Source organism: Schistocerca piceifrons, unplaced genomic scaffold (assembly GCF_021461385.2).
Source record: "Schistocerca piceifrons isolate TAMUIC-IGC-003096 unplaced genomic scaffold, iqSchPice1.1 HiC_scaffold_537, whole genome shotgun sequence".
In the NCBI taxonomy this organism is placed as follows: domain Eukaryota; kingdom Metazoa; phylum Arthropoda; class Insecta; order Orthoptera; family Acrididae; genus Schistocerca; species Schistocerca piceifrons.
The window spans coordinates 266,701-292,946 of record NW_025728774.1 but is presented as its reverse complement, the minus strand read 5'-3'; the positions used below and the strand labels follow the sequence as shown (position 1 = coordinate 292,946).

The 26,246-nt window shown below is 49.3% G+C and overlaps 22 non-coding genes across 22 annotated transcripts; 14 read left to right on the top strand and 8 right to left on the bottom strand.

The window, feature by feature from the left end:
• Positions 1 to 7,252: 7,252 nt before the first annotated feature.
• Trnav-uac lies at positions 7,253 to 7,325 on the bottom strand. The gene has a single exon. It is a non-coding gene; the product is annotated as a tRNA-Val (tRNA).
• A 235-nt stretch (positions 7,326 to 7,560) lies between these two features.
• On the top strand, positions 7,561 to 7,632 carry Trnap-cgg. The gene has a single exon. It is a non-coding gene; the product is annotated as a tRNA-Pro (tRNA).
• Positions 7,633 to 9,272: 1,640 nt separating this feature from the next.
• On the top strand, positions 9,273 to 9,344 carry Trnap-ugg. Its single transcript has one exon. It is a non-coding gene; the product is annotated as a tRNA-Pro (tRNA).
• Positions 9,345 to 9,945: 601 nt separating this feature from the next.
• Positions 9,946 to 10,018, bottom strand: Trnav-uac. Its single transcript has one exon. It is a non-coding gene; the product is annotated as a tRNA-Val (tRNA).
• A 235-nt stretch (positions 10,019 to 10,253) lies between these two features.
• On the top strand, positions 10,254 to 10,325 carry Trnap-cgg. Its single transcript has one exon. It is a non-coding gene; the product is annotated as a tRNA-Pro (tRNA).
• Positions 10,326 to 11,965: 1,640 nt separating this feature from the next.
• Positions 11,966 to 12,037, top strand: Trnap-ugg. Its single transcript has one exon. It is a non-coding gene; the product is annotated as a tRNA-Pro (tRNA).
• Positions 12,038 to 12,638: 601 nt separating this feature from the next.
• Positions 12,639 to 12,711, bottom strand: Trnav-uac. The gene has a single exon. It is a non-coding gene; the product is annotated as a tRNA-Val (tRNA).
• Positions 12,712 to 12,946: 235 nt separating this feature from the next.
• Trnap-cgg lies at positions 12,947 to 13,018 on the top strand. The gene has a single exon. It is a non-coding gene; the product is annotated as a tRNA-Pro (tRNA).
• A 1,640-nt stretch (positions 13,019 to 14,658) lies between these two features.
• On the top strand, positions 14,659 to 14,730 carry Trnap-ugg. The gene has a single exon. It is a non-coding gene; the product is annotated as a tRNA-Pro (tRNA).
• Positions 14,731 to 15,331: 601 nt separating this feature from the next.
• Trnav-uac lies at positions 15,332 to 15,404 on the bottom strand. The gene has a single exon. It is a non-coding gene; the product is annotated as a tRNA-Val (tRNA).
• Positions 15,405 to 15,639: 235 nt separating this feature from the next.
• Positions 15,640 to 15,711, top strand: Trnap-cgg. The gene has a single exon. It is a non-coding gene; the product is annotated as a tRNA-Pro (tRNA).
• Positions 15,712 to 17,351: 1,640 nt separating this feature from the next.
• Positions 17,352 to 17,423, top strand: Trnap-ugg. The gene has a single exon. It is a non-coding gene; the product is annotated as a tRNA-Pro (tRNA).
• Positions 17,424 to 18,024: 601 nt separating this feature from the next.
• On the bottom strand, positions 18,025 to 18,097 carry Trnav-uac. The gene has a single exon. It is a non-coding gene; the product is annotated as a tRNA-Val (tRNA).
• Positions 18,098 to 18,332: 235 nt separating this feature from the next.
• Trnap-cgg lies at positions 18,333 to 18,404 on the top strand. The gene has a single exon. It is a non-coding gene; the product is annotated as a tRNA-Pro (tRNA).
• A 1,640-nt stretch (positions 18,405 to 20,044) lies between these two features.
• Positions 20,045 to 20,116, top strand: Trnap-ugg. The gene has a single exon. It is a non-coding gene; the product is annotated as a tRNA-Pro (tRNA).
• Positions 20,117 to 20,717: 601 nt separating this feature from the next.
• On the bottom strand, positions 20,718 to 20,790 carry Trnav-uac. Its single transcript has one exon. It is a non-coding gene; the product is annotated as a tRNA-Val (tRNA).
• A 235-nt stretch (positions 20,791 to 21,025) lies between these two features.
• Positions 21,026 to 21,097, top strand: Trnap-cgg. Its single transcript has one exon. It is a non-coding gene; the product is annotated as a tRNA-Pro (tRNA).
• A 1,641-nt stretch (positions 21,098 to 22,738) lies between these two features.
• Positions 22,739 to 22,810, top strand: Trnap-ugg. Its single transcript has one exon. It is a non-coding gene; the product is annotated as a tRNA-Pro (tRNA).
• Positions 22,811 to 23,411: 601 nt separating this feature from the next.
• On the bottom strand, positions 23,412 to 23,484 carry Trnav-uac. Its single transcript has one exon. It is a non-coding gene; the product is annotated as a tRNA-Val (tRNA).
• Positions 23,485 to 23,719: 235 nt separating this feature from the next.
• Trnap-cgg lies at positions 23,720 to 23,791 on the top strand. Its single transcript has one exon. It is a non-coding gene; the product is annotated as a tRNA-Pro (tRNA).
• A 1,643-nt stretch (positions 23,792 to 25,434) lies between these two features.
• Positions 25,435 to 25,506, top strand: Trnap-ugg. The gene has a single exon. It is a non-coding gene; the product is annotated as a tRNA-Pro (tRNA).
• Positions 25,507 to 26,107: 601 nt separating this feature from the next.
• Trnav-uac lies at positions 26,108 to 26,180 on the bottom strand. The gene has a single exon. It is a non-coding gene; the product is annotated as a tRNA-Val (tRNA).
• Between the last annotated feature and the right edge of the window lie 66 nt (positions 26,181 to 26,246).

Here is a 26,246-nt window from a genome sequence, read left to right as displayed (position 1 = left end):
GGCGGCAGCTCTACATGGAGGCACCAGCAGCCCAGCCAGGCCGCCGCCGGCACCGGTGCGCCACAGCCCAAGGAGTCGGCGGCCGCCCTGCAATGCCCCTGTCGTTGCATATTCCACCCGCCTCATATCCTCCCCATGTCTGACTCACTACCCCAAATGACACTGCAGTGGACGTGCTTATTACTATCGCTTTTGGAAGAACCAAGGCGCAGTATTCTAGTGTCGAACCGGTACTGCAAATTGGGATTAAGCAAAAATTTATTGTGTGGTCGAGCGACAGCTTCGGCTCGCTCTTCCTACATGATCGCTTCTTGTGCGGAATAATTCCTAGCTCGCCGATGGCTTCAGAGTTGGTCTTCTCGAAGTTTTGCTTTCGCACTGCATTCCGCAATCTTTTCGTTATGAGTTGTGTGCTTCGGTTTCCCGACTTTCTTGTGTTTAGTGCGTTTGGCTTCTCTTAACCCTTAGCCACCGCTTGCCGAAATTTCCACACTATCATCTGTCGATCTGCAGAGCTCGATGAAGGCATCGCGGCCGTTCCTGAGCTCGTGGAACGGTCGAATCTGTAGTTGTTTCCAGATCTCTCCCACACAACGGCCTCCCAGAAGCTTGGATTACAGAAGTACGCCACTACTCCCAGCCGGAGATTCACGATTGAAAGCAGAATGACATGAGCTACACGCAGCTCCGATTTTTTTTTTTGTGTCTGACCTACTTTGAAAGACTTTGTAGTCGATTTACTTACTACTATCGCTGTTGGAAACCAGGTGATAACCGCACAGTATTCTAGAGACGATGAGGTAATGAAAATTTAGAATAAGTAAAACAGTATCAAAAGAAGTTGTGTGGTGGAGCAGCACATGCAATTCACGCTTCCTAGATATTCGTTACTGCATAGAATAATTCTTTTGTCTGCGGCGTCTTCAGTATCCGTCTTCTGGAAATTTTGCTTGCAGTATATTGTGCAATCTTTTCGTTATGAGTTGGTGCTTGGTTTCCCGATGTTCTTTTGTTTAGTGCATTCGCCTTCTCTTAACCCTGAGAAACCACATACCGAAACTGAGGCACTGCTGGCTGTTCATAAGCAGTGCTCGATGCAGTTATTTCGCTTTTTATTCGTTGCCTTTAATATTCTTCTCATCAGTGGTGAGTGCTGCCTGCAGAAAGCGTTTATCTTGCGAATTCACGTGAAAGTTTGTGTTCCCTGTGAGGCGCACTACTTGGGATTAACTTGACTGCTCCAGCCAGGTGGCTCGTTGGTCTAGGGGCAGTTCCGCTTTAGACGCCGTGCAGTGTGGACGTGCCTAGTCTTCCGCTCCGCCGTAGCGTTACGTATAGTGGACTATCGTTTTTGTTACGTGTTGTGTTGCAACTTCTGAGAGTATTTCTCCGTCGTTGTTTCGTACCTTGTGTTACTTTCTGTCCTTATTTCAGTGTTTTTTGTGTAGCGGTTTCGACCGCATATTTTGAAAATGTCGTCCCAGGTTATTCCTCGTCAGGCTACAGTTAGTTTTGCTTTTGACAAGTCAACCCGCCATGTGCAACCTAGTTCTCTTGAGATTCATGATTGGTTGGTAGATACCTTTGGTGTTCATTCGGATCAGGTGCACACTGCTTATTTTGATACCGAACTGTATGTTTTCTTTGTTAAGTTTATGGACCCACTTCAGGTTGATAAAATTCTTTCTAAATATGGTCATCAAGTTCTCTTTCGGCATCGGGATGATTCTGTAAGTACCGTGCTGCTTTCCAATGCTTCCATCACGTATACCAATGTTCGTGTTTACAACCTTCCACCGGAGGTGGATAATGTCTATCTTAAGGAGGGTCTACAGAAGTATGGTGATGTAAAGAGCATTCGCCTTGAACGCTGGTCAAGCCAACATCGCCTGCAATGTTACAGTGGTATTCGTTCAGTCGAAATGCACGTTAAGCAGAATATTCCATCTCACCTGCAGATCGGTGGATATCGTGTCCATGTAACATATAGTGGTCAGGTTGGCACCTGTTTTTTGTGCAATGAAAGTGGTCACGTGCGTACCGACTGTCCGCGGAGAGTTTTTGTTTTAAAAAATTCTCTCGAACATCGTCGCAAGTTAACGGTCGCTGACCTCGTTGCAGGTGGTTCTGCTCTTGGTGTAGCACAGTCCAGTGGTAGTAGCGCCCCGCCACAGGTTTTGCGCACCCCTGATACAGAATTTCCTCCTTTGCGTGCTAAATCTGATGTTGTTCCGTCTGTCCCTCAGGTGGGTGTGCCACTTTTGAATAATAAGAGGCGTCGCCCACACGATGGAAATAGTACGGATGAGGATCTCCCTGAGATGCCCCAGTCCGAGCGACCGGCATCCTCCGAGCCACTGTGTACTGTAGCTGCTCCCTGCCCTCCTGAGGTAGCGGTTCCGGTGGCGGCTGCTGGCGCCCCTCCGGCCTCCGACGCAGCTTCTCTCGAGTCGGGTCGTCGGTCGGGCCTGTTGGCGCCGTCTTCCGAACCGACTTCGATGTCACAACAAGTGGAGCCGCGACAACTTCCTGCTTCGCTGCCCCATACCTCTGCCAGCGGAGCTGCTCCGCTTCCTTCCAACTCTGCGGCCTCGGACCTTCCTGCTCACGTTTCGCCTCCGTGCAGTCCATGTTTGCCGGAAGCTAGTGCAGGTGTTAACCATTCCGTTTTGTCGGATGTTTCCCCCGCGACCCCGGATCCCGCATGTGGACCGGCGCGGGTGGTGTCGGATACAGAACTTGACCCTCCTACGTCACCGGCGGCTGAAGTTTCCTTGCCCGTCAGCCGACGCAAGTTACGCGTTCAGCCGAACGTTAATGCTGTTCGTAAAAAACCGAAACGTAAGGGATCCGCGGAACGGGGTAGCAGTCCCCCTCCCTCGGATGCCTCCGTCACCCCTGCTATGGACTGTGACGCTGGTGCGTCGGTGTAGGTGATTTGTTTTCTCGCTTTTCTCTCTATGGTTCAAGCATACACCTTTCTTACCTTAAACGTTAACCGTATTGAGTCCGACGTTCGCATTGCCTCTTTGCGGCAGTTTATTTACGACGCCTGTGCGGACGTAGTGTTTTTGCAGGAAGTGTTGTTTTCTGATCTCTCTCTACCTGGATTTCAAACTGTTTTTAATGTCGCGCCGGAATATTCAACAGGAACTGCTCTTTTCTTTCGAGAGGGCATTCCTATTACTGACATTGAATTCCTTGACTCTGGCCGTGGGATTGGTTGTCGTCTTTTTGATCTCCGCCTCGTTGTTTTGTATGCCCCCTCTGGTTCGGGTCACACTGTGGCTCGATCGCGCTTTTATAAAGAAGAGCTTATTTATCTTTTGCGCCAGAGTCCTCGGAGTCTCCTGCTCGGAGGCGATTTTAATTGTGTTTTACGCCCTGCAGACCAGTCCCCCAATTTTAATTATTGCCGTGATTTACATGACTTAGTTCGTACGATGCATCTGCGTGATGTTTGGGAACACAAATATCCAACCCTGGTGAAATATACGTTTTTTACCGCGTCCTCATGCAGTAGACTCGACAGATTCTATTTATCTGATTTTTTATGTGATAAAATTCTTTCTGTCGATGTTATTCCTACTAGTTTTTCTGACCATTGTGCTTTTACTGCAACTGTAAATCTTAGTCGCCAACCTGCAAAACTTTATCGTTCCCAGTGGATGTTAAATGTTTCCCACCTTGCCGACAGTGCTATGGATGATGTTATAAGTGGCGTGTGGGAGCGATGTCTTCGCTCTGTCCCGCGATACCCCTCCTTGCTGGTTTGGTGGACTGCGTTTGCCAAGCCCAAGATTCGTCAGACTTTGATTTTCTACTGTGCTGCTAGGACGCGTGATTTTAAGAACACGTATGAATATTACTACTCTGTCCTGCGTGAACTATATGACGCGGCGGGTACCTCTCCACTGCGGATCCATGATGTTCGTCGTATTAAAGCCAAGCTCTTGAGCCTTAAACGACGACAGATGGATGGTCTGCGAGTTAAGTCGAAACCTCACTCTCTTGTTGAAGGTGAACTGACATCCTTGTACCACCTGCTACGGCATCAGACTCGTCGTCGTCGCTCCTTCATCTCTTCTCTTACGGTGGATGATGGGCGACAGCTTAGTGCACAGGAGGAAATGGTTCGTGCTCTTCATCAGTATTACACTAGTCTCTATTCTGCCGATGATTCTGGTGAGTCTCTTTCGGATGATGTCTTTGGGGATCTAACTGCGACGATCGCGCCTGACGCGAACGGCGAATTTCTCCGGGAGTTCCAGGTAGATGATGTTTTCGATTTTATTGCTCGCTCTCCGTCCAGTAAATCGCCGGGTCCAGACGGCCTGCCTAAAGAATTTTATCTCCGTTTTTGGCCTCTTTTGGGTGGCATTTTTACGCAGGTTTTAAATGAGATTGTCAGAGGGATGGATGTGCCTGCCGATTTTAAAGTAGGGAAAATTGTTTTAATTCCGAAGTCCTCTGGTCGTTTATCTGCTGCCAATCTTCGTCCGCTCACATTGCTGAATTTTGACTATAAGACAGCTGCTAGAGCGCTCAATAGCCGGCTGTCTTCTCTGCTTCGGGGTGTGATTGGTGCACATCAATGTTGTTTTCATGATAGATCTATTCTGACACCAGTAGCCGAATATCGGGATGTTGTCTCGGTTGCGGCGGTTACAAACGTACATTGTGCCTTTGCCTTCCTTGATTTTTATAAGGCTTTTGATCACGTCAGTCATGTGTTTTTAGATCGTGTTTTAGGTACAATAGGTTTTAACGCTTCATCACGTGGTGTTCTTGGCAATTTGTACAGGGGAATAACAGCTCGGGTGTCTGTCAATGGGCAGCTGACGCCGCCCATTGCTATCCGCCGCGGAGTGCCTCAGGGTAGTCCGCTCTCTATGTCTTTATTCGTTTTGTCCCTGGAACCGCTGCTTCGGACTATTGCTCTCAAGCTTCAGGGTATGTCCCTCTCTGGTGGGAAGCTCTCGGTTAAGGCATATGCGGATGATGTCGTTGTTCTCCTCCGTCAACGAGATGATATCCCGTTGTTGAAAGGGGCAGTTGATGCATACTGTCGTGTCTCTGGAGCGCGTCTCAATCAGGGTAAATGTAACTTCCTTGATATTCGAGGATTTCGCGATGCTGACGTCCCTTGGGCCACTTTTGTCGATCGCCATACGTCCTTGGGGATTATCATTGATCGGTGTCCTCTAAAAATGGCGGCTCTCAATTGGAAATCTGTCACCGAGAAGATACAGGGGGCTCTGATGGTCCATGAGCAGCGCTCTGCTACCATTTTGCAAAAAGTCCGAATTTTAGACACCTACGTCCTATGTAAAGCTTATTATGTTGCTCAGCTGTTCCCACTTCCCATGATGGTGGCGAAAAGGTTGCGCCAATTGTCTAGCAGGTTTATATGGAAGGGCCATCTATTCAAGTTACGTTACGAGGTAATGACGAAACCGCGTCTCTCCGGAGGCTTGGGCCTCTCTGACATTACTCGCAAGGCGTCTGCTTTGTACGTCCGCCGAACGACTCTAATTGTTACGCAAGAAGTGACTTCAATTACATCCAGGCTTTTTACTGTTGTGCGTCCGGCGAGCCTTGCTCCACCTGTCGATGTCGGACGCCTAAATTTTAAGTTGAAACACATTCGGGAATTTTACATTGCGGTGAGTTACCTCGGTGACGTCTTCTTGCGGCGACCGGTGCCAACGACCAAGAGCTTGATTGCCCGCTGGGAGGGGCTGGCCAGTCCCAATCCAATAGAACTGGCGTCTCCATCCGTGTCCTGGAGGAACGTCTGGAAGAACGTTAGTCTGCCGATCCACTCTATGGCCGTGGCGTCCACGTGGTATAGGGTAATAAATAATTTGGTTCCCACCAATGTACGACTGCACCGTATTGGTCTTTCTGACACGGACACCTGTACTCGGTGTGGTCTCCTGGATACCCTTGAACATCGATTCACCTGCTGTGGGCACCTTGCTAATTGGCGTTGGCTCAGGAACCAACTTGCTTTTGTCACTAGGTCTGCTGAAGCCGCTTATACTATTGACATCATCGTCCGGCCCGATTCTTCCTTTTTTCCGCGGACGAAGCTCCATACCGTCATGTGGTTGATTGGCCATTTCGTACATTTTGTCAACAGTTGTCATGAAGAGGATGGACACCTAGCGTTTCGGCAGTACATGCTTACTGCTTACTGGCAGCGCTTGCGATTGCCAGGCCTCCGAGATGATTTTGCCAATATGCTTAGCCTGACATTTGAAAGAGAGGGTGTTGGCTAAGGTCACCTGTGTGAGCCATTTTCTTTTATACTGTTTCTGAATTTGCCGCCTTTATGTATGTTTCTTCTCTACACCAGGACTGAAGTTTTCGTGTTTTAACCTTTATTTCAGTAAACAGTCTACATTATATAGTCATGTTTTAGGATTTTAATTTCAGTACTGTACTTCTTTTGAAGTGGCTGTGTGGTGGATATATAAAATAAAAAAAAAAAAAGTGGTTAAGGCGAAAAAAAAAAAAAAAAAAAAAAAAGGGGTATGATTCCTGCTTTGGGTGAAATAAAAAAAAAAAAAAAAAAAAAAAAAAAAAAAGGGGTATGATTCCTGCTTTGGGTGCAGGAGGTCCCGGGTTCAAATCCCGGACGAGCCCTGCCATTTTGACCGTGCTGAAGAGTAGGTGGAACTCAGCCCCGGTTGCAGCTCCTCAATGAAGAGTAGACGCCTGTTATAGCACGTGGATATAACAAGAATGCGGCACCAGTAAAGTACGTAGGTGGAATTCGGTAGAAAAGCAGACGGTAATTTTGCATGCAACGGAAAACAAGGTTGTCTTTGCGGGATATGTGCACCGTGAGTGGAGATTCAGCTTAATTGTGCGACAGTCTACCCTCATCTTACTAGCGACGGCAACAACCAAGGGGTGGAATGTAAGATTGAGCGTGGCTAAGAGTTTCTCATTATTAGTTAGCATCACACTTTGACAGAGCTGTGACAAGGCGAGTAGGGTGAGCTCAGGAAAGCCAGTAGCAAGCGCACTTGAAGTAGCCCTGAAGAACCGGATTATAAATTTTGCCAGCCATAATGGAGCTAGGGGCGTTCTCAGTTACCAAATACCGGTGCAATAAGAGAGCAACAGTATTTGACCGTAAAATGACGCCCTATCCGTCTAGCATACGACATTGCTTGTCTCTGCATACGCGGACGTGAGGTCATCTCGGAAATGAAATCCGAAATATAGATTAAAATTGTTGTGTTCCCGCCCGGGATCGAACCGGGGACCTTCTGCGTGTAAAGCAGACGTGATAACCGCTACACCACGGAAACGACGGTTCTTTTCATGTTCCACCCGGAGACTCGTAATAGCAACAGTTTGTCTTCTGTGTTAGCAAGGGCATCGGCTACGAGCTCCCTCCGATTCGTGAAGTTCCTGTAGTAAAAGACGTCGATGGAAACAATCCAACCGCGACAGACAGGGAGAACGCTGGCTGAGCTGCAGCCCTACATGGTGAGACCATCAAAGGTGGCGTCATTCACATGCAGTGCGTTTTCGGAACGAATAGGCTCGTTGGTCTAGGGGTATGATTCCTGCTTCGGGTGCAGGAGGTCCCGGGTTCAAATCCCGGACGAGCCCTTGCGTTTTGTACAACGGTGCGGTAACAAATCGCATGGCGGCGGCTGTTTCGCGCATTTCCAGGCCTCCAAGTCAGCGCTAAAATCCGACAACCAGTTCTGAAACCGTTTCATGTCTCATTTGAGCCATGTGCACCCTGCTGATGGAACGTTTGAAGTTGATTTAAATGGTCACAGTAGAGATCGTAGCAAGTGTCTTGCTGAGTGCGACGAAAACGGGTTTCCGCCCGCAATCGAGCCGGGGACCTTCTGCGTGTTAGGCACGGCGCCTGGGCTCGGCGGCAGCTGCTGCTCTTTCCTTCCTTACGAGATACCGTCGATTCGCGCAGTCGTTATTGCAAAAGATGTCACCAAAGGCAATCGCTTCGTTAGCGGCACGGTGCCTGGGCTCGGCGGCAGCTCTACATGGAGGCACCAGCAGCCCAGCCAGGCCGCCGCCGGCACCGGTGCGCCACAGCCCAAGGAGTCGGCGGCCGCCCTGCAATGCCCCTGTCGTTGCATATTCCACCCGCCTCATATCCTCCCCATGTCTGACTCACTACCCCAAATGACACTGCAGTGGACGTGCTTATTACTATCGCTTTTGGAAGAACCAAGGCGCAGTATTCTAGTGTCGAACCGGTACTGCAAATTGGGATTAAGCAAAAATTTATTGTGTGGTCGAGCGACAGCTTCGGCTCGCTCTTCCTACATGATCGCTTCTTGTGCGGAATAATTCCTAGCTCGCCGATGGCTTCAGAGTTGGTCTTCTCGAAGTTTTGCTTTCGCACTGCATTCCGCAATCTTTTCGTTATGAGTTGTGTGCTTCGGTTTCCCGACTTTCTTGTGTTTAGTGCGTTTGGCTTCTCTTAACCCTTAGCCACCGCTTGCCGAAATTTCCACACTATCATCTGTCGATCTGCAGAGCTCGATGAAGGCATCGCGGCCGTTCCTGAGCTCGTGGAACGGTCGAATCTGTAGTTGTTTCCAGATCTCTCCCACACAACGGCCTCCCAGAAGCTTGGATTACAGAAGTACGCCACTACTCCCAGCCGGAGATTCACGATTGAAAGCAGAATGACATGAGCTACACGCAGCTCCGATTTTTTTTTTTGTGTCTGACCTACTTTGAAAGACTTTGTAGTCGATTTACTTACTACTATCGCTGTTGGAAACCAGGTGATAACCGCACAGTATTCTAGAGACGATGAGGTAATGAAAATTTAGAATAAGTAAAACAGTATCAAAAGAAGTTGTGTGGTGGAGCAGCACATGCAATTCACGCTTCCTAGATATTCGTTACTGCATAGAATAATTCTTTTGTCTGCGGCGTCTTCAGTATCCGTCTTCTGGAAATTTTGCTTGCAGTATATTGTGCAATCTTTTCGTTATGAGTTGGTGCTTGGTTTCCCGATGTTCTTTTGTTTAGTGCATTCGCCTTCTCTTAACCCTGAGAAACCACATACCGAAACTGAGGCACTGCTGGCTGTTCATAAGCAGTGCTCGATGCAGTTATTTCGCTTTTTATTCGTTGCCTTTAATATTCTTCTCATCAGTGGTGAGTGCTGCCTGCAGAAAGCGTTTATCTTGCGAATTCACGTGAAAGTTTGTGTTCCCTGTGAGGCGCACTACTTGGGATTAACTTGACTGCTCCAGCCAGGTGGCTCGTTGGTCTAGGGGTATGATTCCTGCTTTGGGTGCAGGAGGTCCCGGGTTCAAATCCCGGACGAGCCCTGCCATTTTGACCGTGCTGAAGAGTAGGTGGAACTCAGCCCCGGTTGCAGCTCCTCAATGAAGAGTAGACGCCTGTTATAGCACGTGGATATAACAAGAATGCGGCACCAGTAAAGTACGTAGGTGGAATTCGGTAGAAAAGCAGACGGTAATTTTGCATGCAACGGAAAACAAGGTTGTCTTTGCGGGATATGTGCACCGTGAGTGGAGATTCAGCTTAATTGTGCGACAGTCTACCCTCATCTTACTAGCGACGGCAACAACCAAGGGGTGGCATGTAAGATTGAGCGTGGCTAAGAGTTTCTCATTATTAGTTAGCATCACACTTTGACAGAGCTGTGACAAGGCGAGTAGGGTGAGCTCAGGAAAGCCAGTAGCAAGCGCACTTGAAGTAGCCCTGAAGAACCGGATTATAAATTTTGCCAGCCATAATGGAGCTAGGGGCGTTCTCAGTTACCAAATACCGGTGCAATAAGAGAGCAACAGTATTTGACCGTAAAATGACGCCCTATCCGTCTAGCATACGACATTGCTTGTCTCTGCATACGCGGACGTGAGGTCATCTCGGAAATGAAATCCGAAATATAGATTAAAATTGTTGTGTTCCCGCCCGGGATCGAACCGGGGACCTTCTGCGTGTAAAGCAGACGTGATAACCGCTACACCACGGAAACGACGGTTCTTTTCATGTTCCACCCGGAGACTCGTAATAGCAACAGTTTGTCTTCTGTGTTAGCAAGGGCATCGGCTACGAGCTCCCTCCGATTCGTGAAGTTCCTGTAGTAAAAGACGTCGATGGAAACAATCCAACCGCGACAGACAGGGAGAACGCTGGCTGAGCTGCAGCCCTACATGGTGAGACCATCAAAGGTGGCGTCATTCACATGCAGTGCGTTTTCGGAACGAATAGGCTCGTTGGTCTAGGGGTATGATTCCTGCTTCGGGTGCAGGAGGTCCCGGGTTCAAATCCCGGACGAGCCCTTGCGTTTTGTACAACGGTGCGGTAACAAATCGCATGGCGGCGGCTGTTTCGCGCATTTCCAGGCCTCCAAGTCAGCGCTAAAATCCGACAACCAGTTCTGAAACCGTTTCATGTTTCATTTGAGCCATGTGCACCCTGCTGATGGAACGTTTGAAGTTGATTTAAATGGTCACAGTAGAGATCGTAGCAAGTGTCTTGCTGAGTGCGACGAAAACGGGTTTCCGCCCGCAATCGAGCCGGGGACCTTCTGCGTGTTAGGCACGGCGCCTGGGCTCGGCGGCAGCTGCTGCTCTTTCCTTCCTTACGAGATACCGTCGATTCGCGCAGTCGTTATTGCAAAAGATGTCACCAAAGGCAATCGCTTCGTTAGCGGCACGGTGCCTGGGCTCGGCGGCAGCTCTACATGGAGGCACCAGCAGCCCAGCCAGGCCGCCGCCGGCACCGGTGCGCCACAGCCCAAGGAGTCGGCGGCCGCCCTGCAATGCCCCTGTCGTTGCATATTCCACCCGCCTCATATCCTCCCCATGTCTGACTCACTGCCCCAAATGACACTGCAGTGGACGTGTTTATTACTATCGCTTTTGGAAGAACCAAGGCGCAGTATTCTAGTGTCGAACCGGTACTGCAAATTGGGATTAAGCAAAAATTTATTGTGTGGTCGAGCGACAGCTTCGGCTCGCTCTTCCTACATGATCGCTTCTTGTGCGGAATAATTCCTAGCTCGCCGATGGCTTCAGAGTTGGTCTTCTCGAAGTTTTGCTTTCGCACTGCATTCCGCAATCTTTTCGTTATGAGTTGTGTGCTTCGGTTTCCCGACTTTCTTGTGTTTAGTGCGTTTGGCTTCTCTTAACCCTTAGCCACCGCTTGCCGAAATTTCCACACTATCATCTGTCGATCTGCAGAGCTCGATGAAGGCATCGCGGCCGTTCCTGAGCTCGTGGAACGGTCGAATCTGTAGTTGTTTCCAGATCTCTCCCACACAACGGCCTCCCAGAAGCTTGGATTACAGAAGTACGCCACTACTCCCAGCCGGAGATTCACGATTGAAAGCAGAATGACATGAGCTACACGCAGCTCCGATTTTTTTTTTTGTGTCTGACCTACTTTGAAAGACTTTGTAGTCGATTTACTTACTACTATCGCTGTTGGAAACCAGGTGATAACCGCACAGTATTCTAGAGACGATGAGGTAATGAAAATTTAGAATAAGTAAAACAGTATCAAAAGAAGTTGTGTGGTGGAGCAGCACATGCAATTCACGCTTCCTAGATATTCGTTACTGCATAGAATAATTCTTTTGTCTGCGGCGTCTTCAGTATCCGTCTTCTGGAAATTTTGCTTGCAGTATATTGTGCAATCTTTTCGTTATGAGTTGGTGCTTGGTTTCCCGATGTTCTTTTGTTTAGTGCATTCGCCTTCTCTTAACCCTGAGAAACCACATACCGAAACTGAGGCACTGCTGGCTGTTCATAAGCAGTGCTCGATGCAGTTATTTCGCTTTTTATTCGTTGCCTTTAATATTCTTCTCATCAGTGGTGAGTGCTGCCTGCAGAAAGCGTTTATCTTGCGAATTCACGTGAAAGTTTGTGTTCCCTGTGAGGCGCACTACTTGGGATTAACTTGACTGCTCCAGCCAGGTGGCTCGTTGGTCTAGGGGTATGATTCCTGCTTTGGGTGCAGGAGGTCCCGGGTTCAAATCCCGGACGAGCCCTGCCATTTTGACCGTGCTGAAGAGTAGGTGGAACTCAGCCCCGGTTGCAGCTCCTCAATGAAGAGTAGACGCCTGTTATAGCACGTGGATATAACAAGAATGCGGCACCAGTAAAGTACGTAGGTGGAATTCGGTAGAAAAGCAGACGGTAATTTTGCATGCAACGGAAAACAAGGTTGTCTTTGCGGGATATGTGCACCGTGAGTGGAGATTCAGCTTAATTGTGCGACAGTCTACCCTCATCTTACTAGCGACGGCAACAACCAAGGGGTGGCATGTAAGATTGAGCGTGGCTAAGAGTTTCTCATTATTAGTTAGCATCACACTTTGACAGAGCTGTGACAAGGCGAGTAGGGTGAGCTCAGGAAAGCCAGTAGCAAGCGCACTTGAAGTAGCCCTGAAGAACCGGATTATAAATTTTGCCAGCCATAATGGAGCTAGGGGCGTTCTCAGTTACCAAATACCGGTGCAATAAGAGAGCAACAGTATTTGACCGTAAAATGACGCCCTATCCGTCTAGCATACGACATTGCTTGTCTCTGCATACGCGGACGTGAGGTCATCTCGGAAATGAAATCCGAAATATAGATTAAAATTGTTGTGTTCCCGCCCGGGATCGAACCGGGGACCTTCTGCGTGTAAAGCAGACGTGATAACCGCTACACCACGGAAACGACGGTTCTTTTCATGTTCCACCCGGAGACTCGTAATAGCAACAGTTTGTCTTCTGTGTTAGCAAGGGCATCGGCTACGAGCTCCCTCCGATTCGTGAAGTTCCTGTAGTAAAAGACGTCGATGGAAACAATCCAACCGCGACAGACAGGGAGAACGCTGGCTGAGCTGCAGCCCTACATGGTGAGACCATCAAAGGTGGCGTCATTCACATGCAGTGCGTTTTCGGAACGAATAGGCTCGTTGGTCTAGGGGTATGATTCCTGCTTCGGGTGCAGGAGGTCCCGGGTTCAAATCCCGGACGAGCCCTTGCGTTTTGTACAACGGTGCGGTAACAAATCGCATGGCGGCGGCTGTTTCGCGCATTTCCAGGCCTCCAAGTCAGCGCTAAAATCCGACAACCAGTTCTGAAACCGTTTCATGTTTCATTTGAGCCATGTGCACCCTGCTGATGGAACGTTTGAAGTTGATTTAAATGGTCACAGTAGAGATCGTAGCAAGTGTCTTGCTGAGTGCGACGAAAACGGGTTTCCGCCCGCAATCGAGCCGGGGACCTTCTGCGTGTTAGGCACGGCGCCTGGGCTCGGCGGCAGCTGCTGCTCTTTCCTTCCTTACGAGATACCGTCGATTCGCGCAGTCGTTATTGCAAAAGATGTCACCAAAGGCAATCGCTTCGTTAGCGGCACGGTGCCTGGGCTCGGCGGCAGCTCTACATGGAGGCACCAGCAGCCCAGCCAGGCCGCCGCCGGCACCGGTGCGCCACAGCCCAAGGAGTCGGCGGCCGCCCTGCAATGCCCCTGTCGTTGCATATTCCACCCGCCTCATATCCTCCCCATGTCTGACTCACTGCCCCAAATGACACTGCGGTGGACGTGTTTATTACTATCGCTTTTGGAAGAACCAAGGCGCAGTATTCTAGTGTCGAACCGGTACTGCAAATTGGGATTAAGCAAAAATTTATTGTGTGGTCGAGCGACAGCTTCGGCTCGCTCTTCCTACATGATCGCTTCTTGTGCGGAATAATTCCTAGCTCGCCGATGGCTTCAGAGTTGGTCTTCTCGAAGTTTTGCTTTCGCACTGCATTCCGCAATCTTTTCGTTATGAGTTGTGTGCTTCGGTTTCCCGACTTTCTTGTGTTTAGTGCGTTTGGCTTCTCTTAACCCTTAGCCACCGCTTGCCGAAATTTCCACACTATCATCTGTCGATCTGCAGAGCTCGATGAAGGCATCGCGGCCGTTCCTGAGCTCGTGGAACGGTCGAATCTGTAGTTGTTTCCAGATCTCTCCCACACAACGGCCTCCCAGAAGCTTGGATTACAGAAGTACGCCACTACTCCCAGCCGGAGATTCACGATTGAAAGCAGAATGACATGAGCTACACGCAGCTCCGATTTTTTTTTTTGTGTCTGACCTACTTTGAAAGACTTTGTAGTCGATTTACTTACTACTATCGCTGTTGGAAACCAGGTGATAACCGCACAGTATTCTAGAGACGATGAGGTAATGAAAATTTAGAATAAGTAAAACAGTATCAAAAGAAGTTGTGTGGTGGAGCAGCACATGCAATTCACGCTTCCTAGATATTCGTTACTGCATAGAATAATTCTTTTGTCTGCGGCGTCTTCAGTATCCGTCTTCTGGAAATTTTGCTTGCAGTATATTGTGCAATCTTTTCGTTATGAGTTGGTGCTTGGTTTCCCGATGTTCTTTTGTTTAGTGCATTCGCCTTCTCTTAACCCTGAGAAACCACATACCGAAACTGAGGCACTGCTGGCTGTTCATAAGCAGTGCTCGATGCAGTTATTTCGCTTTTTATTCGTTGCCTTTAATATTCTTCTCATCAGTGGTGAGTGCTGCCTGCAGAAAGCGTTTATCTTGCGAATTCACGTGAAAGTTTGTGTTCCCTGTGAGGCGCACTACTTGGGATTAACTTGACTGCTCCAGCCAGGTGGCTCGTTGGTCTAGGGGTATGATTCCTGCTTTGGGTGCAGGAGGTCCCGGGTTCAAATCCCGGACGAGCCCTGCCATTTTGACCGTGCTGAAGAGTAGGTGGAACTCAGCCCCGGTTGCAGCTCCTCAATGAAGAGTAGACGCCTGTTATAGCACGTGGATATAACAAGAATGCGGCACCAGTAAAGTACGTAGGTGGAATTCGGTAGAAAAGCAGACGGTAATTTTGCATGCAACGGAAAACAAGGTTGTCTTTGCGGGATATGTGCACCGTGAGTGGAGATTCAGCTTAATTGTGCGACAGTCTACCCTCATCTTACTAGCGACGGCAACAACCAAGGGGTGGCATGTAAGATTGAGCGTGGCTAAGAGTTTCTCATTATTAGTTAGCATCACACTTTGACAGAGCTGTGACAAGGCGAGTAGGGTGAGCTCAGGAAAGCCAGTAGCAAGCGCACTTGAAGTAGCCCTGAAGAACCGGATTATAAATTTTGCCAGCCATAATGGAGCTAGGGGCGTTCTCAGTTACCAAATACCGGTGCAATAAGAGAGCAACAGTATTTGACCGTAAAATGACGCCCTATCCGTCTAGCATACGACATTGCTTGTCTCTGCATACGCGGACGTGAGGTCATCTCGGAAATGAAATCCGAAATATAGATTAAAATTGTTGTGTTCCCGCCCGGGATCGAACCGGGGACCTTCTGCGTGTAAAGCAGACGTGATAACCGCTACACCACGGAAACGACGGTTCTTTTCATGTTCCACCCGGAGACTCGTAATAGCAACAGTTTGTCTTCTGTGTTAGCAAGGGCATCGGCTACGAGCTCCCTCCGATTCGTGAAGTTCCTGTAGTAAAAGACGTCGATGGAAACAATCCAACCGCGACAGACAGGGAGAACGCTGGCTGAGCTGCAGCCCTACATGGTGAGACCATCAAAGGTGGCGTCATTCACATGCAGTGCGTTTTCGGAACGAATAGGCTCGTTGGTCTAGGGGTATGATTCCTGCTTCGGGTGCAGGAGGTCCCGGGTTCAAATCCCGGACGAGCCCTTGCGTTTTGTACAACGGTGCGGTAACAAATCGCATGGCGGCGGCTGTTTCGCGCATTTCCAGGCCTCCAAGTCAGCGCTAAAATCCGACAACCAGTTCTGAAACCGTTTCATGTTTCATTTGAGCCATGTGCACCCTGCTGATGGAACGTTTGAAGTTGATTTAAATGGTCACAGTAGAGATCGTAGCAAGTGTCTTGCTGAGTGCGACGAAAACGGGTTTCCGCCCGCAATCGAGCCGGGGACCTTCTGCGTGTTAGGCACGGCGCCTGGGCTCGGCGGCAGCTGCTGCTCTTTCCTTCCTTACGAGATACCGTCGATTCGCGCAGTCGTTATTGCAAAAGATGTCACCAAAGGCAATCGCTTCGTTAGCGGCACGGTGCCTGGGCTCGGCGGCAGCTCTACATGGAGGCACCAGCAGCCCAGCCAGGCCGCCGCCGGCACCGGTGCGCCACAGCCCAAGGAGTCGGCGGCCGCCCTGCAATGCCCCTGTCGTTGCATATTCCACCCGCCTCATATCCTCCCCATGTCTGACTCACTGCCCCAAATGACACTGCGGTGGACGTGTTTATTACTATCGCTTTTGGAAGAACCAAGGCGCAGTATTCTAGTGTCGAACCGGTACTGCAAATTGGGATTAAGCAAAAATTTATTGTGTGGTCGAGCGACAGCTTCGGCTCGCTCTTCCTACATGATCGCTTCTTGTGCGGAATAATTCCTAGCTCGCCGATGGCTTCAGAGTTGGTCTTCTCGAAGTTTTGCTTTCGCACTGCATTCCGCAATCTTTTCGTTATGAGTTGTGTGCTTCGGTTTCCCGACTTTCTTGTGTTTAGTGCGTTTGGCTTCTCTTAACCCTTAGCCACCGCTTGCCGAAATTTCCACACTATCATCTGTCGATCTGCAGAGCTCGATGAAGGCATCGCGGCCGTTCCTGAGCTCGTGGAACGGTCGAATCTGTAGTTGTTTCCAGATCTCTCCCACACAACGGCCTCCCAGAAGCTTGGATTACAGAAGTACGCCACTACTCCCAGCCGGAGATTCACGATTGAAAGCAGAATGACATGAGCTACACGCAGCTCCGATTTTTTTTTTTGTGTCTGACCTACTTTGAAAGACTTTGTAGTCGATTTACTTACTACTATCGCTGTTGGAAACCAGGTGATAACCGCACAGTATTCTAGAGACGATGAGGTAATGAAAATTTAGAATAAGTAAAACAGTATCAAAAGAAGTTGTGTGGTGGAGCAGCACATGCAATTCACGCTTCCTAGATATTCGTTACTGCATAGAATAATTCTTTTGTCTGCGGCGTCTTCAGTATCCGTCTTCTGGAAATTTTGCTTGCAGTATATTGTGCAATCTTTTCGTTATGAGTTGGTGCTTGGTTTCCCGATGTTCTTTTGTTTAGTGCATTCGCCTTCTCTTAACCCTGAGAAACCACATACCGAAACTGAGGCACTGCTGGCTGTTCATAAGCAGTGCTCGATGCAGTTATTTCGCTTTTTATTCGTTGCCTTTAATATTCTTCTCATCAGTGGTGAGTGCTGCCTGCAGAAAGCGTTTATCTTGCGAATTCACGTGAAAGTTTGTGTTCCCTGTGAGGCGCACTACTTGGGATTAACTTGACTGCTCCAGCCAGGTGGCTCGTTGGTCTAGGGGTATGATTCCTGCTTTGGGTGCAGGAGGTCCCGGGTTCAAATCCCGGACGAGCCCTGCCATTTTGACCGTGCTGAAGAGTAGGTGGAACTCAGCCCCGGTTGCAGCTCCTCAATGAAGAGTAGACGCCTGTTATAGCACGTGGATATAACAAGAATGCGGCACCAGTAAAGTACGTAGGTGGAATTCGGTAGAAAAGCAGACGGTAATTTTGCATGCAACGGAAAACAAGGTTGTCTTTGCGGGATATGTGCACCGTGAGTGGAGATTCAGCTTAATTGTGCGACAGTCTACCCTCATCTTACTAGCGACGGCAACAACCAAGGGGTGGCATGTAAGATTGAGCGTGGCTAAGAGTTTCTCATTATTAGTTAGCATCACACTTTGACAGAGCTGTGACAAGGCGAGTAGGGTGAGCTCAGGAAAGCCAGTAGCAAGCGCACTTGAAGTAGCCCTGAAGAACCGGATTATAAATTTTGCCAGCCATAATGGAGCTAGGGGCGTTCTCAGTTACCAAATACCGGTGCAATAAGAGAGCAACAGTATTTGACCGTAAAATGACGCCCTATCCGTCTAGCATACGACATTGCTTGTCTCTGCATACGCGGACGTGAGGTCATCTCGGAAATGAAATCCGAAATATAGATTAAAATTGTTGTGTTCCCGCCCGGGATCGAACCGGGGACCTTCTGCGTGTAAAGCAGACGTGATAACCGCTACACCACGGAAACGACGGTTCTTTTCATGTTCCACCCGGAGACTCGTAATAGCAACAGTTTGTCTTCTGTGTTAGCAAGGGCATCGGCTACGAGCTCCCTCCGATTCGTGAAGTTCCTGTAGTAAAAGACGTCGATGGAAACAATCCAACCGCGACAGACAGGGAGAACGCTGGCTGAGCTGCAGCCCTACATGGTGAGACCATCAAAGGTGGCGTCATTCACATGCAGTGCGTTTTCGGAACGAATAGGCTCGTTGGTCTAGGGGTATGATTCCTGCTTCGGGTGCAGGAGGTCCCGGGTTCAAATCCCGGACGAGCCCTTGCGTTTTGTACAACGGTGCGGTAACAAATCGCATGGCGGCGGCTGTTTCGCGCATTTCCAGGCCTCCAAGTCAGCGCTAAAATCCGACAACCAGTTCTGAAACCGTTTCATGTTTCATTTGAGCCATGTGCACCCTGCTGATGGAACGTTTGAAGTTGATTTAAATGGTCACAGTAGAGATCGTAGCAAGTGTCTTGCTGAGTGCGACGAAAACGGGTTTCCGCCCGCAATCGAGCCGGGGACCTTCTGCGTGTTAGGCACGGCGCCTGGGCTCGGCGGCAGCTGCTGCTCTTTCCTTCCTTACGAGATACCGTCGATTCGCGCAGTCGTTATTGCAAAAGATGTCACCAAAGGCAATCGCTTCGTTAGCGGCACGGTGCCTGGGCTCGGCGGCAGCTCTACATGGAGGCACCAGCAGCCCAGCCAGGCCGCCGCCGGCACCGGTGCGCCACAGCCCAAGGAGTCGGCGGCCGCCCTGCAATGCCCCTGTCGTTGCATATTCCACCCGCCTCATATCCTCCCCATGTCTGACTCACTACCCCAAATGACACTGCAGTGGACGTGCTTATTACTATCGCTTTTGGAAGAACCAAGGCGCAGTATTCTAGTGTCGAACCGGTACTGCAAATTGGGATTAAGCAAAAATTTATTGTGTGGTCGAGCGACAGCTTCGGCTCGCTCTTCCTACATGATCGCTTCTTGTGCGGAATAATTCCTAGCTCGCCGATGGCTTCAGAGTTGGTCTTCTCGAAGTTTTGCTTTCGCACTGCATTCCGCAATCTTTTCGTTATGAGTTGTGTGCTTCGGTTTCCCGACTTTCTTGTGTTTAGTGCGTTTGGCTTCTCTTAACCCTTAGCCACCGCTTGCCGAAATTTCCACACTATCATCTGTCGATCTGCAGAGCTCGATGAAGGCATCGCGGCCGTTCCTGAGCTCGTGGAACGGTCGAATCTGTAGTTGTTTCCAGATCTCTCCCACACAACGGCCTCCCAGAAGCTTGGATTACAGAAGTACGCCACTACTCCCAGCCGGAGATTCACGATTGAAAGCAGAATGACATGAGCTACACGCAGCTCCGATTTTTTTTTTTGTGTCTGACCTACTTTGAAAGACTTTGTAGTCGATTTACTTACTACTATCGCTGTTGGAAACCAGGTGATAACCGCACAGTATTCTAGAGACGATGAGGTAATGAAAATTTAGAATAAGTAAAACAGTATCAAAAGAAGTTGTGTGGTGGAGCAGCACATGCAATTCACGCTTCCTAGATATTCGTTACTGCATAGAATAATTCTTTTGTCTGCGGCGTCTTCAGTATCCGTCTTCTGGAAATTTTGCTTGCAGTATATTGTGCAATCTTTTCGTTATGAGTTGGTGCTTGGTTTCCCGATGTTCTTTTGTTTAGTGCATTCGCCTTCTCTTAACCCTGAGAAACCACATACCGAAACTGAGGCACTGCTGGCTGTTCATAAGCAGTGCTCGATGCAGTTATTTCGCTTTTTATTCGTTGCCTTTAATATTCTTCTCATCAGTGGTGAGTGCTGCCTGCAGAAAGCGTTTATCTTGCGAATTCACGTGAAAGTTTGTGTTCCCTGTGAGGCGCACTACTTGGGATTAACTTGACTGCTCCAGCCAGGTGGCTCGTTGGTCTAGGGGTATGATTCCTGCTTTGGGTGCAGGAGGTCCCGGGTTCAAATCCCGGACGAGCCCTGCCATTTTGACCGTGCTGAAGAGTAGGTGGAACTCAGCCCCGGTTGCAGCTCCTCAATGAAGAGTAGACGCCTGTTATAGCACGTGGATATAACAAGAATGCGGCACCAGTAAAGTACGTAGGTGGAATTCGGTAGAAAAGCAGACGGTAATTTTGCATGCAACGGAAAACAAGGTTGTCTTTGCGGGATATGTGCACCGTGAGTGGAGATTCAGCTTAATTGTGCGACAGTCTACCCTCATCTTACTAGCGACGGCAACAACCAAGGGGTGGCATGTAAGATTGAGCGTGGCTAAGAGTTTCTCATTATTAGTTAGCATCACACTTTGACAGAGCTGTGACAAGGCGAGTAGGGTGAGCTCAGGAAAGCCAGTAGCAAGCGCACTTGAAGTAGCCCTGAAGAACCGGATTATAAATTTTGCCAGCCATAATGGAGCTAGGGGCGTTCTCAGTTACCAAATACCGGTGCAATAAGAGAGCAACAGTATTTGACAGTAAAATGACGCCCTATCCGTCTAGCATACGACATTGCTTGTCTCTGCATACGCGGACGTGAGGTCATCTCGGAAATGAAATCCGAAATATAGATTAAAATTGTTGTGTTCCCGCCCGGGATCGAACCGGGGACCTTCTGCGTGTAAAGCAGACGTGATAACCGCTACACCACGGAAACGACGGTCGTTTTCATGTACCACCCGGAGACTCGTAATAGCAACAGTTTGTCTTCTGTGTTAGCAAGGGCATCGGCTACGAGCTCCCTCCGATTCGTGAAGTTCCTATAGTAAAAGACGTCGATAAAAACAATCCAACCGCGACAGACAGGGAGAACGCTGGCTGAGCTGCAGCCCTACATGGTGAGACCATCAAAGGTGGCGTCATTCACATGCAGTGCGTTTTCGGAACGAATAGGCTCGTTGGTCTAGGGGTATGATTCCTGCTTCGGGTGCAGGAGGTCCCGGGTTCAAATCCCGGACGAGCCCTTGCGTTTTGTACAACGGTGTGGCAACAAATCGCATGGCGGCGGCTGTTTCGCGCATTTCCAGGCCTCCAAGTCAGCGCTAAAATCCGACAACCAGTTCTGAAACCGTTTCATGTTTCATTTGAGCCATGTGCACCCTGCTGATGGAACGTTTGATTTAAATGGTCACAGTAGAGATCGTAGCAAGTGTCTTGCTGAGTGCGACGAAAACGGCTTTCCGCCCGCAATCCAACCGGGGACCTTCTGCGTGTTAGGCACGGCGCCTGGGCTCGGCGGCAGCTGCTGCTCTTTCTGTCCTTACGAGATACCGTCGATTCGCGCAGTCGTTATTGCAAAAGATGTCACTAAAGGCAATCGCTTCGTTAGCGGCACGGTGCCTGGGCTCGGCGGCAGCTCTACATGGAGGCACCAGCAGCCCAGCCAGGCCGCCGCCGGCACCGGCGCGCCACAGCGCAAGGAGCCGGCGGCCGCCCTGCAATGCCCCCTGTCGTTGCATATTCCACCCGCCTTATATCCTCTCCATGTCTGACTCGCTACCCTAAATGACACTGCAGTCTACGTGCTTATTACTACCGCTTTTGGAAGAACCAAGGCGCAGCATTCTAGTGTCGAACCGGTATTGCAAATTTGGATTAAGCAAAATTTTATTGTGTGGTCGAGCGACAGCGTCATCTCGCTCTTCCTACATGATCGCCTCTTGTGCGGAATAATTCCTAGCGCGCCGATGGCTTCAGAGTTGGTCTTCTCGAACTTTTGCTTTCGCACTGCATTCCGCAATCTTTTCGTTATGAGTTGTGTGCTTCGGTTTCCCGACTTTCTTGTGTTTAGTGCGTTTGGCTTCTCTTAACCCCTAGCCACCGCTTGCCGAAATTTCCACACTGTCGTCCGTCGATCTGCAGAGCTCGATGAAGGCATCGCGGCCGTTCCTGAGCTCGTGGAACGGCCGAATCTGTAGTTGTTTCCAGATCTCTCCCACACAACGGCCTCCCAGAAGCTTGGATTACAGAAGTACGCCACTACTCCCAGCCGGAGATTCACGTTTGAAAGCAGAATGACATGAGCTACACGCAGCTCCGATTTTTTTTTTTTTTTTTGTGTCTGACCTACTTTGAAAGACTTTTTAGTCGATTTACTTACTACTATCGCTGTTGGAAACCAGGTGATAACCACACAGTATTCTAGAGACGATGAGGTAATGAAAATTTAGAATAAGTAAAACAGTATCATAAGAAGTTGTGCGGTGGAGCAGCACATGCAATTCACGCTTCCTAGATAATCGTTACTGCATAGAATAATTCTGTTGTCTGCGGCGTCTTCAGTATCCGTCTTCTGGAAATTTTGCTTGCAGTATATCGTGCAATCTTTTCGTTATGAGTTGGTGCTTGGTTTCCCGATGTTCTTTTGTTTAGTGCATTCGCCTTCTCTTAACCCTGAGAAACCACATACCGAAACTGAGGCACTGCCGGCTGATCATAAGCAGTGCTCGATGAAGTTATTTCGCTTGCTGTTCGTTGCCTTTAATATTGTTCTCATCAGTGGTGAGTGCTGCCTGCAGAAAGCGTTTATCTTGCGAATTCACGTGAAAGTTTGTGTTCCCTGTGAGGTCCACTACTTGGGATTAACTTGACTGCTCCAGACAGGTGGCTCGTTGGTCTAGGGGTATGATTCCTGCTTTGGGTGCAGGAGGTCACGGGTTCAAATCCCGGACGAGCCCTGCCATTTTGACCGTGCTGAAGAGTAGGTGGAACTCAGTCCCGGTTGCAGCTCCTCAATGAAGAGTAGACGCCTGTTATAGCACGTGGATATAACAAGAATGCGGCACCAGTAAAGTACGTAGGTGGAATTCGATAGAAACGCGGACGGTAATTTTGCATGCAACGGAAAACAAGGTTGTCTTTGCGGAATATGTGCACCGTGAGTGGAGATTCAGCTTAATTGTGCGACAGTCTACCCTCATCTTACTAGCGACGGCAACAACCAAGGGGTGGCATGTAAGATTGAGCGTGGCTAAGAGTTTCTCATTATTAGTTAGCATCACACTTTGACAGAGCTGTGACAAGGCGAGTAGGGTGAGCTCAGGAAAGCCAGTAGCAAGCGCACTTGAAGTAGCCCAGAAGAACCGGATTATAAATTTTGCCAGCCATAATGGAGCTAGGGGCGTTCTCAGTTACCAAATACCGGTGCAATAAGAGAGCAACAGTATTTGACAGTAAAATGACGCCCTATCCGTCTAGCATACGACATTGCTTGTCTCTGCATACGCGGACGTGAGGTCATCTCGGAAATGAAATCCGAAATATAGATTAAAATTGTTGTGTTCCCGCCCGGGATCGAACCGGGGACCTTCTGCGTGTAAAGCAGACGTGATAACCGCTACACCACGGAAACGACGGTCGCTTTCATCTACCACCCGGAGACTCGTAATAGCAACAGTTTGTCTTCTGTGTTAGCAAGGGCATCGGCTACGAGCTCCCTCCGATTCGTGAAGTTCCTATAGTAAAAGACGTCGATAAAAACAATCCAACCGCGACAGACAGGGAGAACGCTGGCTGAGCTGCAGCCCTACATGGTGAGACCATCAAAGGTGGCGTCATTCACATGCAGTGCGTTTTCGGAACGAATAGGCTCGTTGGTCTAGGGGTATGATTCCTGCTTCGGGTGCAGGAGGTCCCGGGTTCAAATCCCGGACGAACCCTTGCGTTTTGTACAACGGTGTGGCAACAAATCGCATGGCGGCGGCTGTTTCGCGCATTTCCAGGCCTCCAAGTCAGCGCTAAAATCCGACAACCAGTTCTGAAACCGTTTCATGTTTCATTTGAGCCATGTGCACCCTGCTGATGGAACGTTTGATTTAAATGGTCACAGTAGAGATCGTAGCAAGTGTCTTGCTGAGTGCGACGAAAACGGCTTTCCGCCCGCAATCCAACCGGGGACCTTCTGCGTGTTAGGCACGGCGCCTGGGCTCGGCGGCAGCTGCTGCTCTTTCTGTCCTTACGAGATACCGTCGATTCGCGCAGTCGTTATTGCAAAAGATGTCACTAAAGGCAATCGCTTCGTTAGCGGCACGGTGCCTGGGCTCGGCGGCAGCTCTACATGGAGGCACCAGCAGCCCAGCCAGGCCGCCGCCGGCACCGGCGCGCCACAGCGCAAGGAGCCGGCGGCCGCCCTGCAATGCCCCCTGTCGTTGCATATTCCACCCGCCTTATATCCTCTCCATGTCCGACTCACTACCCTAAATGACACTGCAGTCTACGTGCTTATTACTACCGCTTTTGGAAGGACCAAGGCGCAGCATTCTAGTGTCGAACCGGTATTGCAAATTTGGATTAAGCAAAATTTTATTGTGTGGTCGAGCGACAGCGTCATCTCGCTCTTCCTACATGATCGCCTCTTGTGCAGAATAATTCCTAGCGCGCCGATGGCTTCAGAGTTGGTCTTCTCGAACTTTTGCTTTCGCACTGCATTCCGCAATCTTTTCGTTATGAGTTGTGTGCTTCGGTTTCCCGACTTTCTTGTGTTTAGTGCGTTTGGCTTCTCTTAACCCCTAGCCACCGCTTGCCGAAATTTCCACACTGTCGTCCGTCGATCTGCAGAGCTCGATGAAGGCATCGCGGCCGTTCCTGAGCTCGTGGAACGGCCGAATCTGTAGTTGTTTCCAGATCTCTCCCACACAACGGCCTCCCAGAAGCTTGGATTACAGAAGTACGCCACTACTCCCAGCCGGAGATTCACGTTTGAAAGCAGAATGACATGAGCTACACGCAGCTCCGATTTTTTTTTTTTTTTTTTTGTGTCTGACCTACTTTGAAAGACTTTTTAGTCGATTTACTTACTACTATCGCTGTTGGAAACCAGGTGATAACCACACAGTATTCTAGAGACGATGAGGTAATGAAAATTTAGAATAAGTAAAACAGTATCATAAGAAGTTGTGCGGTGGAGCAGCACATGCAATTCACGCTTCCTAGATAATCGTTACTGCATAGAATAATTCTGTTGTCTGCGGCGTCTTCAGTATCCGTCTTCTGGAAATTTTGCTTGCAGTATATCGTGCAATCTTTTCGTTATGAGTTGGTGCTTGGTTTCCCGATGTTCTTTTGTTTAGTGCATTCGCCTTCTCTTAACCCTGAGAAACCACATACCGAAACTGAGGCACTGCCGGCTGATCATAAGCAGTGCTCGATGAAGTTATTTCGCTTGCTGTTCGTTGCCTTTAATATTGTTCTCATCAGTGGTGAGTGCTGCCTGCAGAAAGCGTTTATCTTGCGAATTCACGTGAAAGTTTGTGTTCCCTGTGAGGTCCACTACTTGGGATTAACTTGAGTGCTCCAGACAGGTGGCTCGTTGGTCTAGGGGTATGATTCCTGCTTTGGGTGCAGGAGGTCACGGGTTCAAATCCCGGACGAGCCCTGCCATTTTGACCGTGCTGAAGAGTAGGTGGAACTCAGTCCCGGTTGCAGCTCCTCAATGAAGAGTAGACGCCTGTTATAGCACGTGGATATAACAAGAATGCGGCACCAGTAAAGTACGTAGGTGGAATTCGATAGAAACGCAGACGGTAATTTTGCATGCAACGGAAAACAAGGTTGTCTTTGCGGAATATGTGCACCGTGAGTGGAGATTCAGCTTAATTGTGCGACAGTCTACCCTCATCTTACTAGCGACGGCAACAACCAAGGGGTGGCATGTAAGATTGAGCGTGGCTAAGAGTTTCTCATTATTAGTTAGCATCACACTTTGACAGAGCTGTGACAAGGCGAGTAGGGTGAGCTCAGGAAAGCCAGTAGCAAGCGCACTTGAAGTAGCCCAGAAGAACCGGATTATAAATTTTGCCAGCCATAATGGAGCTAGGGGCGTTCTCAGTTACCAAATACCGGTGCAATAAGAGAGCAACAGTATTTGACAGTAAAATGACGCCCTATCCGTCTAGCATACGACATTGCTTGTCTCTGCATACGCGGACGTGAGGTCATCTCGGAAATGAAATCCGAAATATAGATTAAAATTGTTGTGTTCCCGCCCGGGATCGAACCGGGGACCTTCTGCGTGTAAAGCAGACGTGATAACCGCTACACCACGGAAACGACGGTCGTTTTCATGTACCACCCGGAGACTCGTAATAGCAACAGTTTGTCTTCTGTGTTAGCAAG